The following is a 22,480-nucleotide window of genomic DNA, read 5'->3' on the forward strand; positions in this document are numbered from 1 at the left end:
CTTCCCAGTCCAAGCCCGGACTTATTAAGGGAGTTACAGTCTTCTCAGTAGTGAGCCTGTACCCTACTCTGGGTGATAATGACAGCAGTAGCTGTCATACTGAACACTCAGTACATGTCCTATACTATGCTAAGACTAGCTCTCAGTACCTTATGGGAGAAACATTCCTTGTTTTGAGACTGGATTTTGACATCTTTCATCTCCCTCAGCCTGAGGGTTTTTTGTTTTGTTTTGTTTTTAAATATGGTTTGAGCTCAGGGTCTCATACTTGCTCAGTTTGCTTGACTGATACTCTACTACTTGAACCAGACCTCTAATTTGTCTTTTGCTGATTAGTTGGAGAGAAAGTTCCCTGAACTTTTCTATTATCCAGAAAAGTTTTCTGCAATCTCCAGATCTCTCCAGATTTCAGCCTCTTCAGTAGCTAGTATTACAGGAGTGAGCCATTGGTACCTGGCATGAGAAGCATTTTACAGATGGGGAAACTGAGGCCTAGAGAGGTTAAGTGACTTGGGCAAGGACACCTGACTAAGGAGAGGTGAATCTGGGATTCCAGAGCTCTTGATTTTAACCACTACACTCTCCTGGCATGCAAAGACATACTACTGTTTTCTATGCTGTTAGTCTCTGCTTCCTCTCCACATCATTTTGGTCCTGAAAGCCTTCTCAGCAGCCATCTGTACCCAGGGCTTCTCTCTTTCCTTCTCTGAGACCCTCATTTCCCCCAGCTCAGAGACAACCTCTCTATAAAACCCTCTCAAATCCAGCCAGAAGCATCTGGAAGGCCTCCTGCAGGCCTCCTGTGCGGACTAAGATAACCATTGTGCCAGCCTCAAGGACTGTCTTGAGAATAGTGCTTTACTACATGCTTGCCATGTGAAGTGTCAGGAAACAGGTCTCTGTGACCACCATTACCACTGCCATCCAGTGCCTGGTTTCCTACACACATACAAAAAAGCAAAACCAGTGACCGTATGGAATATGATATCTAAGCATTATACAAACTTACTTTATACACACCCACCCTCCTCCTAAGCAACACTATCTTTAAAATCACAGAGTGGATTGTTTAAGTTGTATTTTCAAAGGCTCATTACAGTAATGCACACCTTTGAAAGTATCCCTCCTCCCCCCCCCCCCCCCCCACCCCCACCCCCAGCACTAAATCACACCTTGCTTTGAGCACCATGTCAGTGGGCAAGTGATTGCATGTCTCTCAGTACCACATCCAGGGGATAGATGCAGTGTGATTGAGAGGGAGCAAGTACTTCCCTGGCTGTGGTCATGATGGTTAGGATGCTGGCTGTGACTATGTGTCATAAAGTTCAGTTCACAGTGGAGTTGGTCTCTTATGATGTCTCCACTCCCACTGCATTGCAAATCTGGAGTTTTGCTCTCCAGAGATTCTAGCTGCTCACTCATGTTTACAAAAGGAACTGTTTATCACCAGCTTCCGCTACCCCCATCCATATCTCCTTGGAATGTGCCGGGCTGCCACTCAGGCATGCTTCCTCTGCTCAGGCTAGAATGGCCTCCAAATCGCCTTTCATCCCTTGTCCCCCTCAGAGCCTTCTCTGCTTCTTTTTTAAAAATATAATTTTGCTGTTATTATTGTGTACAGAGGGGTTACCATTCCATAAGTCAGGTAATAAGTACACTTCTTCTTTGACTGTCACTTTCCCCGTTTCCCCCTTCCGTCCCTGCCCACCAGTTTCGTAGTTCATTTTTTACATAGTATATATTGAATTCCATGACTGCATTTGTTCACTCTTCTTCCCTCTAGTTTGTGTGTCCTTGTCCCTGTTTTGTCCCCTTAAAAAGACAAAAGAACCCCAAAGCAGAAACAAATGCCACCACCACCATCAACCACAACTAAACAACCATGTTTCCATTTCCTGGAATTCATTTTGATAAATAGTATTTTAAATGTTCAGGGGTTACACCTTTGGGTGACTCCTCTGAGTATCTGCCTTTCATCTGCATGTGAATGCCTTTATAAGTTATCATTTTAGATCTAGCTTCCACATATGAGAGAAAACATGTGCTGTTTCTCTCTCTCTCTCTCTGAGTTTAGAGCCTTCTCTTATTGTCTTTTTTTTTCTTGTACTGGTCATGAGATTTGAACTCAGGGCTAGGACACTTGAACTCAGGTCTTTGGCACAGTCCTGAACTTTTAAGGCTAGCACTCCACTACTTGAGCCACAGCTCCACTTCCAGCTTTTTGGTAGTTAATTGGAGATAAGAGTCTCATAGATTTTCCTGCTTCAGCTGACTTCAAACTGTGGTCCTCAGAGCTCAGCCTTCTGTGTAGCTAGGATTACAGGTGGGAGCCAACCGTGCCTGGCTTGTTCTTCTTTTCTTGTCTTCAACTCAGGAGACAGCACCCTCAAGCCCAGGCCTGCAAGGAAGCCTCCAACTCACTGGAGCTTCCAGCCTGCCTCAAGTTCCTGGAGGAAGCTCCCAGGACTCTCCTCTTGCCTGCTTCCCACTTCCCTAGTAGATCCAGAAACATCTTTACTCTGGACGTGAGCAGCAAGTCAACTATTCACAGTGATGGAGTAGTTATTTCCTTGGACTGGAGCGTCTTCTCTCTTTATGTAAGCCAGCAGGTAATCTCCAAAAGGCTTTCAGATGGCTTCAGCTCCAAGGAGGGAAGCCCAAGGTGCTGTGCTGTGGGCAGAGGAGAGGCTGGGAGTTGATTCCTGGACTAAGGCCTGGGATGCTTTGTGTGTCTCTGAACTCACCTTGCCCAGTAGACCCAGGCTTCACAAATGGCCATTAGAAAGTCCCACTGTGTGTAGTGAAGTCTTTGTGTCTGCCTAGCCCCCACTGGACATAAGAAACACAGAGAGAATTGGAGACAAACCTTAGCAAACACAATTTCTTTTATTTTATGGAAGAATGGAAAAACCCATACAAAACAAACCTGGAATACCCTTGAAAGTGGACATAGGAATGATTTTCTGTGCATGACTGACTGTGTTCTAAGCCTGCACATACACCATGGGAACCAGAAGAATGGACACGAATACTAGTTGTGTCAGATCAGTCAGAGGCTGTAAAGGCTGAGGGTTTTCAGTGGCTCTGTTGTTCTAGTTGGGGGAATCTATGGGCCCTTCTTAGCCCCAAGCCCCTTCCATGTGATCCAGCTCACACGCAATTCCTGCCCCTTCAGTCTCTCTCACTCCACAGCTCCCATTCCCAGGTCATGGCATGACTCAGCCTCCCAGACAGTTCAGGCATTCAGCCTCACTTTGCCTGGGCTGAGGGTTGGAGAGAAACAGACATTGGATTGTTTAAGGCACACTTGCTTAGCTGTATGCCTAGCTGGCCTCCTCTTGTTGCAGCCTGAGCTCACTGATACGCTTACAGAATCTTTTCTTCTTCCTAGATGAGTTGGCCTAGCTGTGAGATTTGTTAGGAAGACAAGGTAGGTAGGGCAGTGATTATGGGCTATAAAAACCCACTGTGCCCTGTGCTTGTATTTAATGGATTAGTATACTCATTTTCACTTACTTCACAATCTATATTTCTTTGTTTTGGCATTATCATCTCTTAGAAATGATATATCCAACATCACTTCCATAAGCTAAAACTATGGAATTCTGAGGGAAAAAGCTTCCAGAACATCCCTTCTCCCAAAGACAAGTTAAAGATGTCTCTGAACATTAACCTTCATTATGATAAGGGGTGAGATAATTTGAGGGTGATAAAAGAACTATTGTCTTACAATAATAGTAGGACAATAATTATCATAACCAAACTACTACCTATCTGCTGAGCCCTACATTGGGCAGTGGAGACTCAAGATAGACATGGAATTCATGCTCCCAGTTCCTGGTCTAAGCCATTTTGTCTAAAAAAAAAAACCAAATTACAGTCATCCTTCAGATCCACTCTTTCCTTCCCACTGGCCCCAGCCAACAGGCAGTGCAGGTGTGCCTGGCAATCAGGTGCGCTGGCCTTTTAATATTCCTTCATAACATTTGTGCTCAGACTTTGTGTGGTTTACATGTCCTTCAGTATTCATTTGTATTGGATTTGCCACTCAGCTAAATCCCTACAGATGAGATGGAAATGTGTTTATTCATTTAAATTGCTCCGTGCAAGGATCTGCTCAGCCGAACACCTGGATGGTATTTTGATAATGATATTGTAGATGCTGAGAAACCTTGGAAATTTGGTAACTCTGTATATAATAATGTGTCCTGTTTTTAAATAGGAAGCTTGGCTGGAGCCTAATTAAACAGATGAGGTTTCTTTATAGAAAATGGTAAAAGTATGTCAACCCACCAGATGAGAGAATGGCCCCGTTCTTAGCAGTTTTATCTGTGTTTGGTGCTGCCCATGTCACCTCCAGAATGACACAACGTCTCTGCAGGGCCTCATCCCATCTGTTTTTGTCTGTAATTGCTCAGAGCCAATCACTTCTTAAACCCGCCCCTCCTGCCTCTCAGGTGAGCCTGGCCTTCCCGTGCGGCCAGCTGGTAGCAGCCAGGACCCACAGGGCATCTGAGTAGGAGTGTCTCAGAGTGACTCGTCATCCTAAGCTTCAGTGCTCATCCAGAATAGCCAGAAGGAAGCTGCAGGGTCTGGTTCTGTGCCTAGTCAAAAGCTATTCTGTAGCTGAAGCCATGGCTCAAATGGTAGAGGGCCTGCCTATCAAATATAAGCCCCTCAGTTCAAGCTTCTGTAGCAGCCAACGGAAAAAGAAAAAAAGGTGATAACTCTTTTAATAAAAAGTTGTCCTACAAATTAGCAGTGCAGCTGATGGTAAGAATTGCTTTCAAAGCAAAAAGTAAATCACATTAATACAATCTTAAGATATTCTGCTGGTTAACCTAGATATATCTACCTATGAGAAACAGCATTGATATACTAGAGGATTCCTATGGATGGCTTTGTGACCAGAGGTGATGTTTAGCTGGTTTTCAAGGTAGGACTTTTGGGTTTTTTTTGGGCGGGGGGTCCAGTCGTGGGGCCTGAACTCTGGGCCTGGACGCTGTCCCTTAGCTCTTCAGCTCATGGCTAGCATTCTTCCACTTGAGCCACAGCGCCACTTCCAGCTTTTTTTCTTTTTGCTTATGTGGTTCTGAGGAATCGAACCCAGGGCCTCATGCATGCAAGGCAAGCGCTCTACCACTGAGCCACCTTCCCAGCCCCCAGAAGGGACATTTTTTATTGCTAGCCTCTCCTCTCTGAAAGCTCCCTGGAGAGGCTACCAAGAAGTGGTGAGCAGTAACCCTGAACAATTAGTGATGGATATATCTAGATCCCTTTTTCTTTCCTTTGACTTGTAGAGCAAGCTGCTATCAAACTCTCAATCTGCCTCGGTGTCTCTAGTGCTAAGTTTACAGGCATATATAGCCATGCCTAGCTTAGATCCACTTTTCATCACAGGACTTCTGAAAGCTCTACAGATACCCCAGAAGTTTCTCTGGTCAGATCTGTCTCTGACCTGTGATATTATAGATGGACAGTGTGGTGAAAGGTATTTGGAGAGCCTCTGTGTTTCTATGATCTGGAAGGATCGGTCCCTCCTTGATCAGGGAGCGTATTCATAGGAGCCACAACACTCTAGGACCACTTTTTCTGTAGATATTGCACAGAAAAGGCAAGGAACTCGAAAATTCTGAAAGCTACGCAGCTAGAAGCAGCAGTGAAGAAGAGCAGCAAAAGGAAAAGGAAATAAAAAGGAGAGAAAAGCAACCAAGACTGACGTATAACAATAGAAGTGATTGACTGGCACTAGTTCCCAAGAGAAGGGTGGGTTATTAAGCACTGCTTCCACCCAGGGCCAACATCCTGTGGTGGATTGTGAAGATCTGGTGTGTCCAGTATCTTGGGTATTTTCATTGTCCTTTGATGGGTTTCAACTGTATAAACAGAGGGGGGAAAAATGGGGGATGAGAGACACAGAGAAAAATGTGGATATGAGGAAAAAAAACTTCAAATCTAAAGCTTGTAATGCATGTTTTAGAAATTTTTTTTGGATTTTATTTAAAAGATTACTATATTTTCTCCTTTTTCTTGAACTTAATTTAAATTTAATTTGTTGAAATTAGTTTTTTGTTTTGTTTTTTGGGTCCGGTCGTGGGGCCTGAACTCTTGGCCTGGGCGCTGCCCCTCAAGCTCTTCAGCTCAAGGTTAGCACTCTACCACTTGAGCCACAGCGCCACTTCCGGCTTTTTTTTCCCCTGCTTATGTGGTGCTGAGGAATCGAACCCAGGGCCTTAAGCATGCAAGGCGAGCGCTCTACCACTGAGCCAATTTCCCAGCCCCTTGAAATTAGTTTTTAAAGGAGGAATAGGAAGTAATTCAGTGACAAACCACTTGCCTTGCATGTATGAGGCTGAGGTCCTGAATTTCCATCCATAGAAAGGAAGGAAGGAACGAAGGGAGAGAGGAAGGGGTAGGGAGGAAGAAATGTTCCAACTAATGTCTGAGATTTGGGTCAGACAGAGAAACATGAATTTTGCATTAATTCGGGTTGTTAGGGTCTGTAAAAGTCCTACAGGATGGTGTGGCTGTCTTCCTTACCCAGACATGTATTCCACAGTCCTAAGTCACCTACCAACAGTCAGAGGAGCTTGGCTCAGACATGACAACATAACCTGTCTTTAATCCAATTCCTCTTAGATCCCCTGGATATGCTGGAACTAAGCTGACAGTTTCAGAGTGGTTTGCTGGCTGAAGTAGCCAAGGGAATGGAAACTTAAAGAGCAAAGAACCAAACCACAGCAGTCTGCTGGCCATAATGAGCCCCACTGTCAACTAGCTTCAAATCATCATTTATTACTAGCTCTTCCCTACTGACTAGGGCGGGTCACCTGCTGACTGTAGCCTGCCATGTCACTAGACTGGTGGGAACAGATGGCCTATTGTGATGAGAGCATCACAGCATCACAGCATTGAGAGACCCAATAGCAGGACTGGAGGTCCCTGGTTCTATACGTCAGAAGACTGAGGCCTGAGGAGGAAAAGTATATAGACATGGGTTCACATTTCTGCTTTCCCGAATAAATAACAAGGGGTCAAAGACTATGTTTTTCAATCCTAAGTCAAAGAGCTTAGCCTATAAAAGATGTCCAATAGTTGTTTATGAAAGGAAGAAAAAGAGGGAGGGAGGAAAAGAGAGAGAGAGGGAAATAGGGAGGCAGGGAAGGAGAAGGACTTGTCAAGGTTATATTATGGTTATGCAGAGCTGGCCTCTTTCTTCTACTGTCCCTCTCAGACTAGTCAGCTCTTGTCAATGCTCTTGGTAGGACAGGCTGGTGATCTACGTTGCCCACAAAGTGTCCCTGGTGCCACCAGAACCCAAGGTATCTACTGTTCTGGGCCAGGTTCCAGGGTCCTCCCTGGTTCGTGCTGTGAAGAGCAATAGATGAGCCAGTGTCTTTATCCACCTTCCTTGCTGAGAGATAAGCCCTTCTCTCCATCCACAAGGCTGGGTCTGTGGCTGGGAGGTGGGTAGGCTCCTGATCCAGGAAGTGGAGCCAAGTAGGGTCAAAAGTGAAGTCCCACAGGATGCAAGCAGTATGGATCCTTCCAGACTGTCCAGCAAGGCATCCATGCAAAGGGTGGAAAGATTCTAGAGAAGCTGATGAGGTAGGACCTGGGAAGCACGTACAGAGAGCATGAGGGATCGGCTCAACCTTATCTTCTGCCAGAGCCAGAGACAGATTCAAGGCAGGGTCTGGTATCTCCATGGAAGGGAGGGGTGGGCTCTGAGGAAAGGGAGCCCCAGCAATGGAATGCACCCACAAACTGGGATGTGAGATGAGGCACAACATCTAAAATGGACAGCATACACATTTCTTTCTTCTTTCATGTAACCATGCTGGAGAATTCTTATCAGGGAGAAATCTTTTCCTTGTCAGAGACAAACCATCTCTAGTCACCACCTAGAGAGCTGCTCTGTCAAGCCCTGCTACCCAGAACCATGTTATGTGGTTTGTGAAGGGCCCTCAAATACAGGGTGTCAGTTGATCCAGACAGGTAAGACTTGCTCCAGAGCTGTTGCTAGTCAGCGTGTATTCAACGAACATCCATTTCCACATATGAATTTGTGAAGGAGATTTAGTATTACAACCCAGAGCACCATCTAATGACCTGCTTCCCAGATTCTTCCAACCTTCTACCAGACTCTTCCTCTTAAGGATAAGGATAAAAGTGGATTTTGCCCTGAAAGCAAGTCAATGACTTCATACAGCATGGACACTTCACAGCATCATCCGGGTAAATCTTATGTGAATCATGCTGCAGTTGAGTCACATAGCAGAGGGATTCTCCAACCTGCAGCAGAAAGACATAGAATTATACAGTGGAGCAGAATCATTTATTGAACTCATGGCTTCTAAACACACATAAACCATTCATAAGATGAAAACCTTAGGCCAGGGCTATCACTAAGTGGTAGAGCACTTGCCTGTCTTATGTGAGGCTCTGAGTTTGATCCCCAGCACAAAGAGGCCGAGGCCTCACTTAGCTGCCCTAGTCTGTTTTCTGTTGCTATAACTGAGTATCATAGGGTGGGTAATAGGCTGGCAAGTCCAGCACCAAAGGACCATAGCTAGAAAGAACCTCCTTACTCTGGGAATTCTTCAGAGTGCCACAACTGGGCAAAACACATCACATAGCTAGACAGAGCTCCTAGCTCAGGTCACTCCTCCTCTTCTTATAAACCTGCTGTCCCACTGAACTAGGAGTCACTTGGATTAAAGGGCTCCATCACCCATCTGAGAAATTACAATTAATAATATTGCAGCTAAATTCCCCAGACAAGCCAGTTTCAACTGGCACAGTTAAGTTCCTTATGTCTTAATCCTTTCACAAAAAAACAAAAGTATCTAAAGTAACCTGACATTAACCAAAGAGCTATTTTTCTATTGTCTTCATCTCTACCTTACAAGGAAAGTAACATTGAAACGACCATCTGCTTTTTGTTTGTGATTCTGCTTTCTACTCTCCTTTTCTGTCTATAAAACCAACCTCCTCTGCTTGGCTCCTTAAAACACTTATTCTATTTTATGGAATGAATCTTTGCCTGATTCCAAAATGGAAAATACTGCTGATTAAAATCCTTAAATTGTCTGTAATTTCAGAAACTTGGGAGGCAGAGATTGGGAGGATACTTGTTCAAGGCCAGCCTGGATAAATGAAGGAAGCAAGAAATGAAGGAAGGAAGGAAGGAAAGAAGGAAGGAAGGAAGGAAGGAAGGAAGGAAGAAAGAAAGAAGGAAGGAAGGAAGGAGAGAAGGAAGGAAGATAGGAAGATCCCATCTCAATAAAGACAAGTATGGAGGTATCTATGATGCTAACTTTTGCAGGAGGTGGTGATAGGAGGTTTGAGATCTGAGGCTGGCTCCAGGGAAAGACACAAGCCCTTATCTGAGAAATAAATCAACTAAAAAAGGGCTGGAGTGGGGGCTGGGAAGGTGGCTCAGTGGTAGAGTACTTGCCTTGCCTGCATGAGGCCCTGGGTTCGATTCCTCAGCACCACGAAAGCAGAAAAAGCTGGAAGTGGCCCTGTGGCTCAAGTGGTAGAGAGCTAGCCTTGAGCTGAAGAACAGAGTTCAGGCCCCAAGACCAACAAAAAAAAAAAACGGGCTGGAGGGATGGCTCAAGCACTAGTGCACCTGCCAAGCAAATGTGATACCCTGAGTTCACTCCCCAGCTCTGTCAAAATAAAGAAGAATAAGTTTCTTAAATGACTGCAATTTTACCCTCAGACAAACTGAAAAGCTTCTCATCTTGCCGTCATTCTTAAATGTTCATCATGCAGGCCAACACAAGCGCCATGTGCAGTGGACTTTTGTTATGGGACTGTGAACACTGGCCAACAAATCAGGCCAACAAGGAAGCCCCTCATTTTCACCCTCTAGAAGGGCTCCATCTTTCCTCAAAACTGCTCCAGCTTCAGCCATTACCAAAAGCTAGATACAGGAAAAGGCATTTATAAACTGCAGAAGGATTTTCCTTGATGGTCAACTTACCAAAACCTTCAGGAAAACATTTCATTCCATTTCTAAGTTCTTTTTTTTTTAATTGTGCAATAACAACTATCTGGCTTATCTGAATGTTCTCTTTCCGGTGAGTCTCTGTGGCATTGTGCCATTACAGGCTTCTTTCTACCTGCTGGTCAGCCTGTGGCGGTGCTTGTGTTTGTTGCTCTGGAATCAACTCTGTGGATTCTGTTGATTTCTTCATCTCACTAGGTAGCTTAGGCTGACTTCAAACTCACTATGTAGTCCCAGCTAACCTTGAACTCATAATCCTCCTGCCTTCGCCCCAATTGCTAAGATTATACCATTCTGTCCTCAAGCTATCTTTTGAGGATCTACTGTGTTAGCTATTAGGGTTGAAGATCTTACTCCCATACCCTATGCTGTGAACTTATTAAGAATATTGATCAAAGCCAGGCACTGGTGGTTCATGCTTATAATCCTAGCTACTTAGGAGACTGAGATCTGAGGGTCACAGTTTGAAGAAAGCTTGAGCAGGAAAGTTCATGAGACTCTTATCTCCAATTAATCACCAAAAAGCTGGAAGTGGAGCTGTGGCTCAAGTGGTAGAGTGCTAACCCTGAGCAAAAAAGCTAAGTGATAGCATTCAAGCAGTGAGTTCAAGCCCCAGGACTGGCATGTGCACATACATACACAGAACATTGAGAATAAAATCAACCTGGCTGAGAAAAAAGACAATCATTAATTGCCTAAATGTGCAATTAGGATTGCAACCTAGGAGAGAGACACAAATTCAAGAAAATGGCAGCCTTACTTGAAACCTAAATGTTCAAGGGTTACATCATTTGTTAATCAGAAATTATAACAGGTATTGTCTAACTTTGAACAGAGTTGTATGTGGTGTGTGTCTCTGAGCAGCTTAGGGGAGAGGGTTCCATTGCACAGGTCAGCACACAGTGAAACTGGTTAAATCAGAGCACGGTGGATGTGCCCAAAACCAGATGCAGCAATGTCCTTTTGTTTCCATTTTAAATGCTTTAGACCAAAGCTACTCCATTTTGACTTGTTTTTTCTTGATAGGAAATAGAGCCTTCATAGATGTAATCAAGCTACGAGGAGGTCAGACTAGAGTAGAGTAGTCCTTACAAGAAGAGGAACCAGCACAATGGTGCATGGCTGTAATTCTAGCACTTAGAGGCTGAGGCGGGAGGATTGAGAGATTGAAGCTGACCTGAGCTACATAATGAGTTCCAAACCAGCCTGGGTTACCTTAGTGTGAGACTATCTAAAAACAAACAACAAACCAAAAATCAGAAGAAAAAGGAAGAAAGGCAGAGAAGGAAGAAGAGGAAGAAGGGGAGAAGGAGAAGGAAAGCTATTGGTGAAATGGGGACAATCAGAAAAGGCAAATTCCCAGGGTGAAAGAGGTGAACTCAGAAGTTCTTTTAGGCTGAAGATTCCTGTCTATTCCACTGTGAATTCAATGGCAAGATGGCTTCCAATTAGCATCCTTCACTCTGTCTGGAGGTGAGCTCTTTTAAACCATCAAGGCCAGCCTTTGTTTCAAAAGACTTCTCTCTCTACCCAGGGCTAAGCTGGGCATGGGCCCCTGGGAGGCTAAATCAAGTGCAAATACTGAGAAACTTGGAGAAGGCCATGGGTAACCGTGGACAGCATTCCCTGGGCTCCAGGCTCCCAGCTGCTTGGCCAATTAAAGGAGAATGCTTTTGTTTTGCACAGTCTCACTTCTACAAAGATCTTGGGCAGAGGGGGGGTGGGTAATACAAAAAAGAGCCTAAGCTGGGGGCAAGAGCCTCACCCCACACTGCTGACTCAGACATAGCAGCTGTGTGCACTGGGAGCCTGGCAGTTGTTGGCATGATCAAAGATCAATTAAAACATGCAATTCTGGTTTGCTCTTTCTCCACCAGCTACTCCAGGACACTTCCTCTCACTTTCAGCTTCCCCCAAGAGATTTTTTTTGGTACCTAATTAACTTGGAGCTGAGTGGCCTGAGAAGGAGTCAGGCTGTGTAGAGGGAGGAGCACTGCACCAGGAGTCCAGACCTCAGAACTTGTTTTGGCTTCATAGAAACTCTTGCCAGACTGTTAGCAAGTCATTAACTCCCAGGACCTCCAGTTTCCTGACTGGCCATCTTCCTTCCAAGGTGCTTGAGGTGGGGATCATCTTGAGAATAAAGAGAGAATACAGTGACCACCCTCTGTAAACTCCTCATCACGTATAATGGCTTCTATGAGATATAGCTATGCTATGTATCATAGCATATATGTAATATTGTGTATTACAATATGACAAAAGCTATCTTATCTGATGATCTTATCTGGGATTTGAAGGGCCTCATCCTTGTTAGGCAGATGCTTTACCACTTAGGCCACACGTACAGCCTTTTGTTTGTTTTGCTTTAGGTTATTTTTCAGACAAAGGCTTGCCTTTTGCTCAAGACTGGCCTCAGATTGTGATCTTCCTACCTATGGCCTCCCACATAACTGGCAGGACAGCTATGTGCCAAAATCCCCAGATTATTATTACTTTACTGTTGTTGAAATAAGGTCACAGGAACATTTCCTCTGGGCCCCGCCTCAAACTTCAATCCTCCAGATCTCTACCTCCTAAACAGCTAAGATATGAGCCACCATATCCAGCTTAAAACATATATTCTTAACCCTTCTTAAAAGCAACTTTTAAGCCAGGCACCAGTGGGTAAAGTCTGAAGATTAAAGTTCTAAAACAGCCCAGGAAGATAAATCCTTGCAACTTTTATCTCCAATTAAGCAGAGAAAAGCTGAAAGAGGAGACATGGCTCAATGTGCTCACCTATCAGCTGTGAGCACAAAAAGCTGAATAAAAGTGTGAGGCCCTGAGTTCAAGTCCCAGCACCAGCTGCTGAGTATGGTGGTGTACACCTGCAATCCCAGCACTTAGTAGACTGAAGCAGAAGGATTACAAGTTCTAAGCCAACCTAGGCTATACATGGTAAGATTCTGTCTCAGATAAGCATACTACTAAGAAAAGGAATCACTTGTCAATTATAAATCTGTTTGGAAGAAAGGAATCAACAATCCCTAAAGTGGAGTGTCTTAAAAGTGGTTCTACTTCTGTGGTGCCTCAGTGGCCCTAAAGAGGCAGCTGGGTTTTCTGAATGACTGCAGCAGAAAGCCCTGTGGATCCCCAAAAGAGGGTTGTCTCATTCGCCAATCACAGCACAGGACAGATAAACAATGAATAGTTTTTAGTTCGAATGTTCAGAATATTGCATAGGACACACCACTGATTTCATTTTTATTTGAAATGCAAGTATCACTGAGCATCTTATATTTTATCCAGCAACTGTACAGGCCACCTGGAACACCAAGCAGCCACTAACTAGCATGGCCCCCAACTCTCTAGGAGAGAGTTCTGCCCTCAGAGTAGCTTCTTCCTGCTCCTCAGCTCTCTGGATTAAGGATTGTCTCTGGTCTGTCCTTACTAACTCACCGTGTCTATCAGAGGGCTGCCTATATGTGAAAGACCATACATAGTCCAAACCTGACTCAATCTGTTTGCCACACACTTCATCCTCAGAAGAGGGTGGTCTCCTAGTTAGCCAGAGGGAATCTAAACTCATAGGAGACAAGGGGGAAAGGGAGAGGCTAGGAGAAGCCAAGGAGGGATCATGGTCTACTGGTTGACCAGTCAGAGACTCAGCCTTTGCATGTCTTGACTTCATCCAGCTCTTTCCTGATCAATCTGTCATGGGCTTTGCACACAAGCTTTTTAGCAAGGTGAAGGAAAGAAGTATGTTGGGGGGGGGGGAGAAAAGAGAAAGAAGTGAGAATAACTCCAGATGGTGACTTACTGAGAGCAGTCCATTTTGTGTCTCTCCACTGTGACTTGTCATTTGCAGCCCCAGTGCATGCAGAGAAGGAAAATTGCCTGCTGACCTGCCACATCCCAGATTCTGTAGACACCTGGCTTGGCCAGGAACACTGTCTCTCTTCTTTTCTCTACCTGTTCCATGCTGCTGAAATAAAATACCACAGGCTGGATTACTGATAAACAATAGAAGTTTTAACATGATCCATGGTTTTGAAGACTGGAAAGTCTGAGATTTAAGGGCTGAATCTGGTGAGGGCTTTTTTTTTTTTTTGATGAATTATAACACCCAAGATGTATCACATGAAGAATGGGAGAGAAAGAAGCAGAGCAGACAGATTGAATTCTTCATTCATTAGAAACCAGCTTTTGTGATAACTAACCCACTCCTGCAATAACTAACCCACTCTTGCTTTAACACCATTCGTCCATTCCTGAGGCCCAAACTCTTGTGACCTTTTCACCTCTTAAAAGTCCCACTTCTCGACACTGTTGCACTGGAGATTAAGTTTCTAACACAAGAACTTTGGGGGCCATTTGCAATCCACAGCATCTGCCTTCCTCCCTCTTCGTTATGTCCTGATCAAGTATCAGGACCAAGCCTTATTTTTGACTTGCAGAAGGCGATCAAACAGAGTCCACCCATACCCAAGGGTGTCTCCATCTTGAGGTAACACAGTCAAAAGGATGATAAAGGATCGGAAATAATGAGATCATGTCCAGCTGAGGAATCCTGAAAGACTTCCTGGAAGAAGAGACCCTTTGTTCTGAGTCTTGAGAAGGATATTTAGTGACAGAGGGGAAGGAAGCATGCCTGACCAACAAAAAAGGGTGAACAAAGGAACGGAGATTGGGAAGCCCAGAATACAAGAGGGAAGTGGAGGTCAGGATGAACTCAGACCATCACAGAAATGCTCAGACAAACATTCTGGCTACTTGTTTGTCTGTTTTTTTTTCTCTTTTCCCTCATTGAGCACATCTTTCTCTGTTGGAGACTTATTTATAACCCAGGCAACCCCCTTCAGAGGGAGCAGGTGTTTCTTTGGGATGAAACACCTTGGGAAGTAGAATGTACAAGTGGAAAAAAAGCATATCACAGCACAGCTGGACAGGAAAAGCCAGGGCAGAGGCAAGGGCAGAGGAAGAAGAGGCTGCAGGCACACGGAGGCAGTAAGAGAGCATCATGCCTTCCCGGATCTCTCCCACGGGGGAGGAACAGCCATGGCCTCTCTGCTTTCAGAAAACATCCCCTCCCCAAATATAAGGGGATAAGGTGGGCTTCATACAAGCCCCTCCGCTCCTCTTCCACTGGCTCAGATTGGAGTTCAGCGGTGACTCCAAGTCACCCCAGTTCATTTTGGGCTGCTTTAGTAGGAGGCATATCCCAGGGGCCCTCAGTAAGCAAATACAATCCCCTCAAAGACAAGGCAGTAAAGGGACCCCTGAGGACCCAGCATTATTAATGGCCTATTCAAGCTGGGGAAATCAATACCTGTTTAAAAGGGCTTTGCAGAAGAGACTAGATTAAGAAAAAGGAAAACAAATACTTGCTCTCCAGGAGGATAGGGGGTGGGGGTCATGTAAGCCAGGCTTGCCTTCACCCTATAGTGTTTCTATAACCTTTTGATGAGCCTTTGAGCCCCATGACTGACAAAAATAAATAAATAAAAGAAACAAACCTTTTGATGAACACATACCAAGAAGGAAGGTCTCTGTGTGAGAATTTATGACTTGATTAAGTCTTTTTTTGTTTGTTTATTTGTTTTTGTTTTTTGCAGTACTAGGGTTTGAATTTAGGACCTCCAGCTTGTTTGGCAAATGCTCTATCACTTGGGCCATGCCCCTAACCCTTTCTACTTTACTTATTTTTGAGGTAAGGTCTCATACTTCTTTCTGCCTGAGTGGACCAAAATCCTATCAGCTAGTTTCATATATGTGTGTGTGTGTGTGTGTGTATATATATATATATATACATATTAATTGATTTTTTGGGGGGCGTCCAGTTGTGGGGCCTGAACTCTGGGCCTGGGCGCTGTCCCCTCAGCTCTTCAGCTCAAGGCTAGCGCTCTACCACTTGAGCCACAGCGCCACTTCCAGCTTTTTTCTTTTTGTTTATGTGGTGCTGAGGAATCAAACCCAGGGCCTCAGGTATGCAAGGCAAGTGCTCTACCACTGAGCCACCTTCCCAGCCCTATTAATTGATTTCTTAACCTAAGTTTCTCTTACTTACCCAGAAAGCCTAATTCCAAAAGAGAAAATACATGATTTTCTAAAGCAGATCAGTACTTTCTTTCCCAAAGCACTCAGGAAACAGAAACAGGCTTTGAAAGCTCTAGAGAACAGATTTGAAATGCCGTTCTTTTAGTCTGGCAATGAAAATAAAAACAATACTGGTTCCATTTGAATGGTCCAGTGTTTATCAAACACTCTTCTCAAGCTTGGCTAGCTGTAGACACGATCTGTCCTTCCCCTTCCCCCACAAGAGAAGTAGGGGTCAGTGTTATTGGCCCAATTTGGCAGCTAGGCAGGCAAGGCATGTGACAAAGGAATGACCTGTCCAGAAGAACACAGCGACAGTGTGAGGCATAATTGTCACCACTGTCAGTCTTCTTGATTAAGTTGCAGTTTCAGAATAGATACTATTGTAAAGAGTCAGGATTAAGCACCATCGTGGCAAATCAGGGGAACAAAAGGGCACTATAGGTCACCCAAGGCCACTGCTTCAGTGTCTAGAAATCGGTTTGTGTTCATTTCCTTTGTCCCCTCACCCTGCAGAGCTTGAGCTGAGCATTCATGTGTGGCCAGCCCTCCACTGCTCCAGCAATGGCTCCCCTGGGCCTCCAGTACCTTTGTCCCCATTCAGGGAAATTGGCATTTTCCCTAGTGACCTGTGACACTGTGGCTTGTGTCATGACCTAATATTACTTGAGTTCAATTCCCCTTTGGTTTTTTTTGTTGTTGTTGTTGTTTCTTTTTGCTGGTCTTGAGGTTTGAACTCAGGGCCTGAGCACTGTTCCTGAGCCTCTCTGCTCAAGGCTAGCACTCTATCACTTGAGCCCTAGTGCCACTTCTGGCTTTTTCTGTTTATGTGGCACTGAGGAATCAAACCCAGGGCTTCATGCAAGCTAGGCAAGCTCTCTACCACAAAGCCACATTCTCAGCCCCAATTCCCCTTTGTTAAGGTCCCTCCATGTGCTAAGTCCTCAGCAGAGGGCTGAGTGGTAAGGTGACTCTACACTTGGCAGAGGCCTAAAGGAGATATGGCCTTCAGTGACGGAGGCAGGTCTGCACAGGGAACTGGAGGACCTGTACCACTCTGTCACTGGGGATCTGGGCCCAGAAACGAGCAGCAGATGGAGGAGAGATGCTTAGTGTCATATCCTAACTCTGTCATTTAAAATAGTTGATCTGAGAGAGTGGGGTTGTTTAATCTTGCTGAACTTGGGCCTAATTCACTTGCAAAATGAAGGTCCTGTTCTCTACCTGGAGGTGGGAGGGGTGAGGGAGGGTGTTGAGCTTCACATTACGTATAAATGGCTGGCACAGAGGTGGGGTTCAGAAATTCTGAGCATCGTCATGACTGGTTTATTCTGAGTTGTCTGGGTGATCCTGTTTCATCAAATGAGAGGCTTGGCTACTCCCGTGGGTTCTCCAGGTCATTCCTGTTCAGGCTTGTAGCTGTCAGGGAGGTCCACAGGTGGAAAGTTACAGGCGTTCCAGAGTGTTCCTCAGAGTACAACCACTGTTTCCAGGAAAGCCAAGAAGTTTCCAGACTAGGAAGGCCTGCCCCTGTGTATAAAGTAAGGTGAGGGGTTTGGGGCCAATCTTGTTTTTCTTTGTGGATTTTTCTGAAAATCTGAAATGGGAGAGCCTATTGCTAAGGAGACAATGTTTTCCATCCTTGTCTTCCTGGTCAGATGCTGTCTGTCTGTTGAGCCTGAGTCTGGGGGAAGGGAACCAAATCGTCAGAGATTCTGGATCTGCTCTCTGATTTCCTAACTGGCTAGAGAGAAATTCCTTTAAGGAGGAGAACAAAATGCCAGGAAGAGGAGAACCACCATGGTTCCTGGAAAAGCTGTCCACTTCCTCCCCAGCCCCACTGCTTCCCACTGTTCCAGCAGCTGCTTTCAGATGCCTGCACAGCTGACCTTGACATTGACAAAGAAGCTCCTCCTTCTCCCTTGGGGCTTATTGAACTGAGCTGCCTATGCCCATTCGATTTGGTGGGGGGATAGGGGGAAGGGGGAAGGGAATGTGACACACATGTGTGCAGCTTATGCACTGGAGTTTCGGGGTTACTGTCAGGCAGCTTGATTTTTTGAGGTTGCAAAGACACTGAATATCTTCCTCTCGCAAATTCCATAACCAAAACTCTTGGCCTGATTGTGAAGGAGAAAGATAGCATCATAGGAAAAGCTCTGGTTTAGCTTCCAATCCCAGCTCTGCATTAAAAATAGCTGTGGATCTCTGACCAATTTACTCACTCTTTATGAACTTACCTTTCCTGGGGGAAAATAGTGTATCTCCCCTATTTTTTTTTTTTGCCAGTCCTGGGGCTTGAACTCTGGCCTGAACACTGTCCCTCAGCTCTTCAGCTCAAGGCTAGTGCTCTACCACTTGAGCTACAACGCCACTTCCGGTTTTCTGGTGGTTTATTGGAGATAAGAGTTTCATGGACTTTCCTGCCCGGGGCTGGCTGTGAACCTCCATCCTCAGATCTCAGCCTCCTGAGTAGCTAGGATTACAGGCGTGAGCCACCAACGCCCGGCTCTCCCCTAAATTCTTTGTTGACGTCATAACCCCTAATACCCCAGGCCCTATGTGTGGAAACTGTAACATTAAAAAGGTGATTAAGTTACAATGAGTGTTATAGGGTAGGCATAATTCCAACTGGACTAGTGTCTGCAGAAGAGGGAATATGGACATAGAGAGAGATTCCTAGGGTGTAGAGCCAGAGGTGGCCTGTCTATAAGCGAAGGAAAGGTGTTCAGAAGAAACCAGCCCTGCTGTCACTGAGATCTCAGATTTTCAGCTTCTAGATTTGTGGAAAAAATAAATGCCTGAGCTAGACACAGTGGAAAGCAGAAATCAAGAACACTGAGGTTTGAGGTAGCTCAGGCAAAAACTTAAGACCTCATTTCAACCAATAAAAAACTGAATGTGGATGCCAGGCTCCAGTGGCTCATGTCTATAATCCTAGCTACTCGTGAGGCTGAGATCCAAGGATGTGATTCAAAGCCAGTCCTGGCAAGAAAGTTTATGAGACTCTTATCTGCAATTAACTACCAAAGAAACCCAGAAATGGAACTGTGGATCAAAGTGTTAGAATGCTAGCACAAAATCTCAGGGACAGTGCCCAGGCCCTGAGTTCAAACTCCAGGACTAACATAAAAAACAAAACAAAAGAAACAACAAAGAAATAAACATCTGTCATCCCAGCTACTCATGATGTATAAATAGGAGGATCAAGGTCCAGGCAACAAACAAGATCCTATCCAAAATAACTAAAGCAGAAAGGGGTAATAGTGTGGCTTACACAGTAGAGTACCTGCCTAGCAAGTGTGAGGTCCTGAATTCATCTACCACGTTATGGTAGTCCTAACAGACTAATCCTCATATGTACTCTGTGTGTGTGTCTGAACATTAAAAAAATTCGTAGTTGTACAAAGAGGTTTCAATTCAACATGTCAGGTAGGTTAGGAGTATAGTACATCTTGATCAGTGTCAGCCCTCCCATCCCTCCCATCGTTACCCTTAAGTTACATGGTTCATCTTTTACACAATGTGCATTGAGTATAATGTCTGTGTTTGCTCACTCTCCCTCCCTCCATTCATGTGTCCATCCTCTCATTACTCTCAAGCTTTGTTGTTGTTGTTGTTTTTAATTGAACCTTTTTCTTGAGTTTGAGGGACATATTCAAAAGGAGCTTGTTTATTGATCAGTAGAATTTATCAAAAACCATCTCATGTAGCTCTTGACAAATTTGGAAAGGAATAAATGAAGGGCCATGCCCATGTTAGTGTCTTTGTGCTTTGCATCTTAACCGTGGAGATTATGGAGAAGATGGATCTATGTGGACAGGCACAAAAGGTCATGAGCTTATGAGATTCATCCTCCAAGCAGTGCCAGCAAAATGAGCGATTACCATGGCAAGTTATTCATCTTAAAATTGATTTATAAGCATCATTAGAGAACTTGGTATTTGTGTCACTGCAAAGACTTTTTTTGATTTAATAAGAAATATGTTTCTGCCAATTGTAATTGTTAACCTAATACAGTATGTTCTGGGCTTTACTTTTTCCTTCAGTTGCTGATAATTTGATAACCTTGATACTGACTGTAGTTCTTTTGAGCAGTGGAAGATTCTAGAATTTCAGCTAATAACTTTTTTTTTCTTTTTGGTACTGGAGACCAAACCTAGGATGTTGCACTTGGTAAGCAAGCACTTTGCCACTGAGCTACATCCTAGCCCATAACTTCCTTACAACAACAGCTCCTTACAAGCCTGTGAGTCAGTAGATGTATTTATCACTAATAACCAGTATTTATGCAGTACTTGATTGTTCTAAAATGGTATTACTAGATATCATTTTATGTAATTGCCAGGAAAGGTAAATTTAGATGAGTCAAACTATTAAAGATACACATAAGTTTCTAGTGTGAAGCTGAGACTGTAACCCAAGTCAGAGCTGTTCTCAAACAAACTGGCTTCACAAACTGGTTGGGAATTCTTGTTATAGAGTTTATATCATTATAGTAACATGGCAGTGTGGGGACTTAATGAGAGACAAGCAGATCAATTATTCATTCATTCATAAATTCGCTTATTCATTTATTTGTTCTTGTGCCAGTACTGAGGCTTGAATTCAAAGCCTTGCACTCTTGTTAGGCTTTTGCACTCTGGATGGGCACTCTACCACTTGATCCATGCCTATCTTTTTGCTAGTTAACTGGAAATTAAGTGTCTCAGGTTTATCTGTCTGGTCTGGCTCTGAACCTCAATCATCAGATCTCAGCCTCCTGAGTAGCTAGAATTACTGGCAGGAGCAAAGGTACAAAGCTTCCTTCATTTCTAGAAATTTAATATAGACTTATTTATGTAATAACTTATTGAATTTTTTTGTGTTTTTTGTTTTTGTTTTTGTCGGTCATGGGGCTTGACCTCTCGCCTGGTGCTATCCCTTAGCTCTTCAGCTCAAGGCTAGTACTCTACCTCTTGAGCCACAGTGCCACTTCCAGTTTTCTGGTGGTTTATTGGAGATAAAAGTCTCACAGTCTTTCCTGCCCAGGCTAGCTTTGAATTGCGATCCTCAAATCTCAGCCTCCTGAGTAGCTAGGATTACAGGCGTGAGCCTGGTGCCTGGCTGAATATTGGTTTTTAATACTTCTAAGGTTGATAGAAAGCAAATTTGTAATCTTACACCAATAGTAGATGATAATCACAGATTTTTGAGTAGGTCCTACAGTGTGCTGTCATTTATAAGGCAATGTAATAATATGAACACAAATTCCTCAAGTTCCTGCAGTTGCCTACAGATTCTTTAGTATTCAGCCTTATTAAACAGGTACTTTGAAACAGCATGTGAAGAAATGATTCATGTACCTCATATGAAATGGTATCTTCTGCTTCATATCAATTTTTAACACCAATAGGATAGGGTGCTCTTTCTAGAAGAAATTGTCCTTATTTGGAAATATATCATTCATGAGGCCCAGTACTAGTCCTGAAGAGAAGCCACCTTAGGCTACAGAAGTGCTCCAGTCTGCCCTTTCTCCTGTTTCTATATCCTTTAGAAGCCAGTCCAGGCAGAACAATCACAAGACTCCATTTCCAAAATAACTAGCAAATAACTGGGGTAGAAGAGTGGTTCAAGTGATAGAACACCACCCATGAGCATGCTGAGTATGAAACCTTGACTTCAAGGTCCAGTACAAGCAAACACAGCAGAACAAACAAACAAAAAAAGCGCTGGTGGCTCATACATATAATCCTGCTATTCAGGAGGCAGATTAGCTAAGAATCCTGTGTTTGAAGCCAACCCATGCAGAAAAGCCTACCAACCAGCAAGAGCCAGAAGTAGAAGTTTGGCTCAAGTGGTAGAGTGCCAGTCTTGAGTGAAAAAGCCAACCAGGAGTATGAGGCCCTGAATTCAAGCCTCAGTACCAGCACACACACACACACACACACACACACACACACACGACAGACAGACAGACAGACACACACACACAGGGACAAAGTTTCCATCTCCACTCTACAGTCTCTGCTCTTACAACTTGGATGCCTTTTCTGTGTTTTGCTCTCCAAGTTAATTCTCTATCTGTGGAAGGAGCATTCATCTTCGTGATACGACTTCTTCACATGTTTTAGAAAGACAAATGTCAAGTGAACAGGAAAGTCATCTTTACTCAAAGCTGTCTGAGAGCCAGGGCTAATCCAGAGGTCTAGTGAATTGCAGGTAAATCATCTGACTGTGCCCAATTGGACTTTTGTCTCACTGTATCCCAAAAGACAACCTGGAACCCAATCACTGCACATGGTATTCCTAGAAACTCTTCACTCACAAGTTCCAAACCAATTTTTGTAGGTTCCATCGTTCAAATTTCTTATCTTCTTAAATAATCAGTTTGAAAATGTTATT

The sequence above is a fragment of the Dipodomys ordii genome, unplaced genomic scaffold (genome assembly GCF_000151885.1).
Source record: "Dipodomys ordii isolate 6190 unplaced genomic scaffold, Dord_2.0 Scaffold45, whole genome shotgun sequence".
Lineage (NCBI taxonomy): Eukaryota > Metazoa > Chordata > Mammalia > Rodentia > Heteromyidae > Dipodomys > Dipodomys ordii.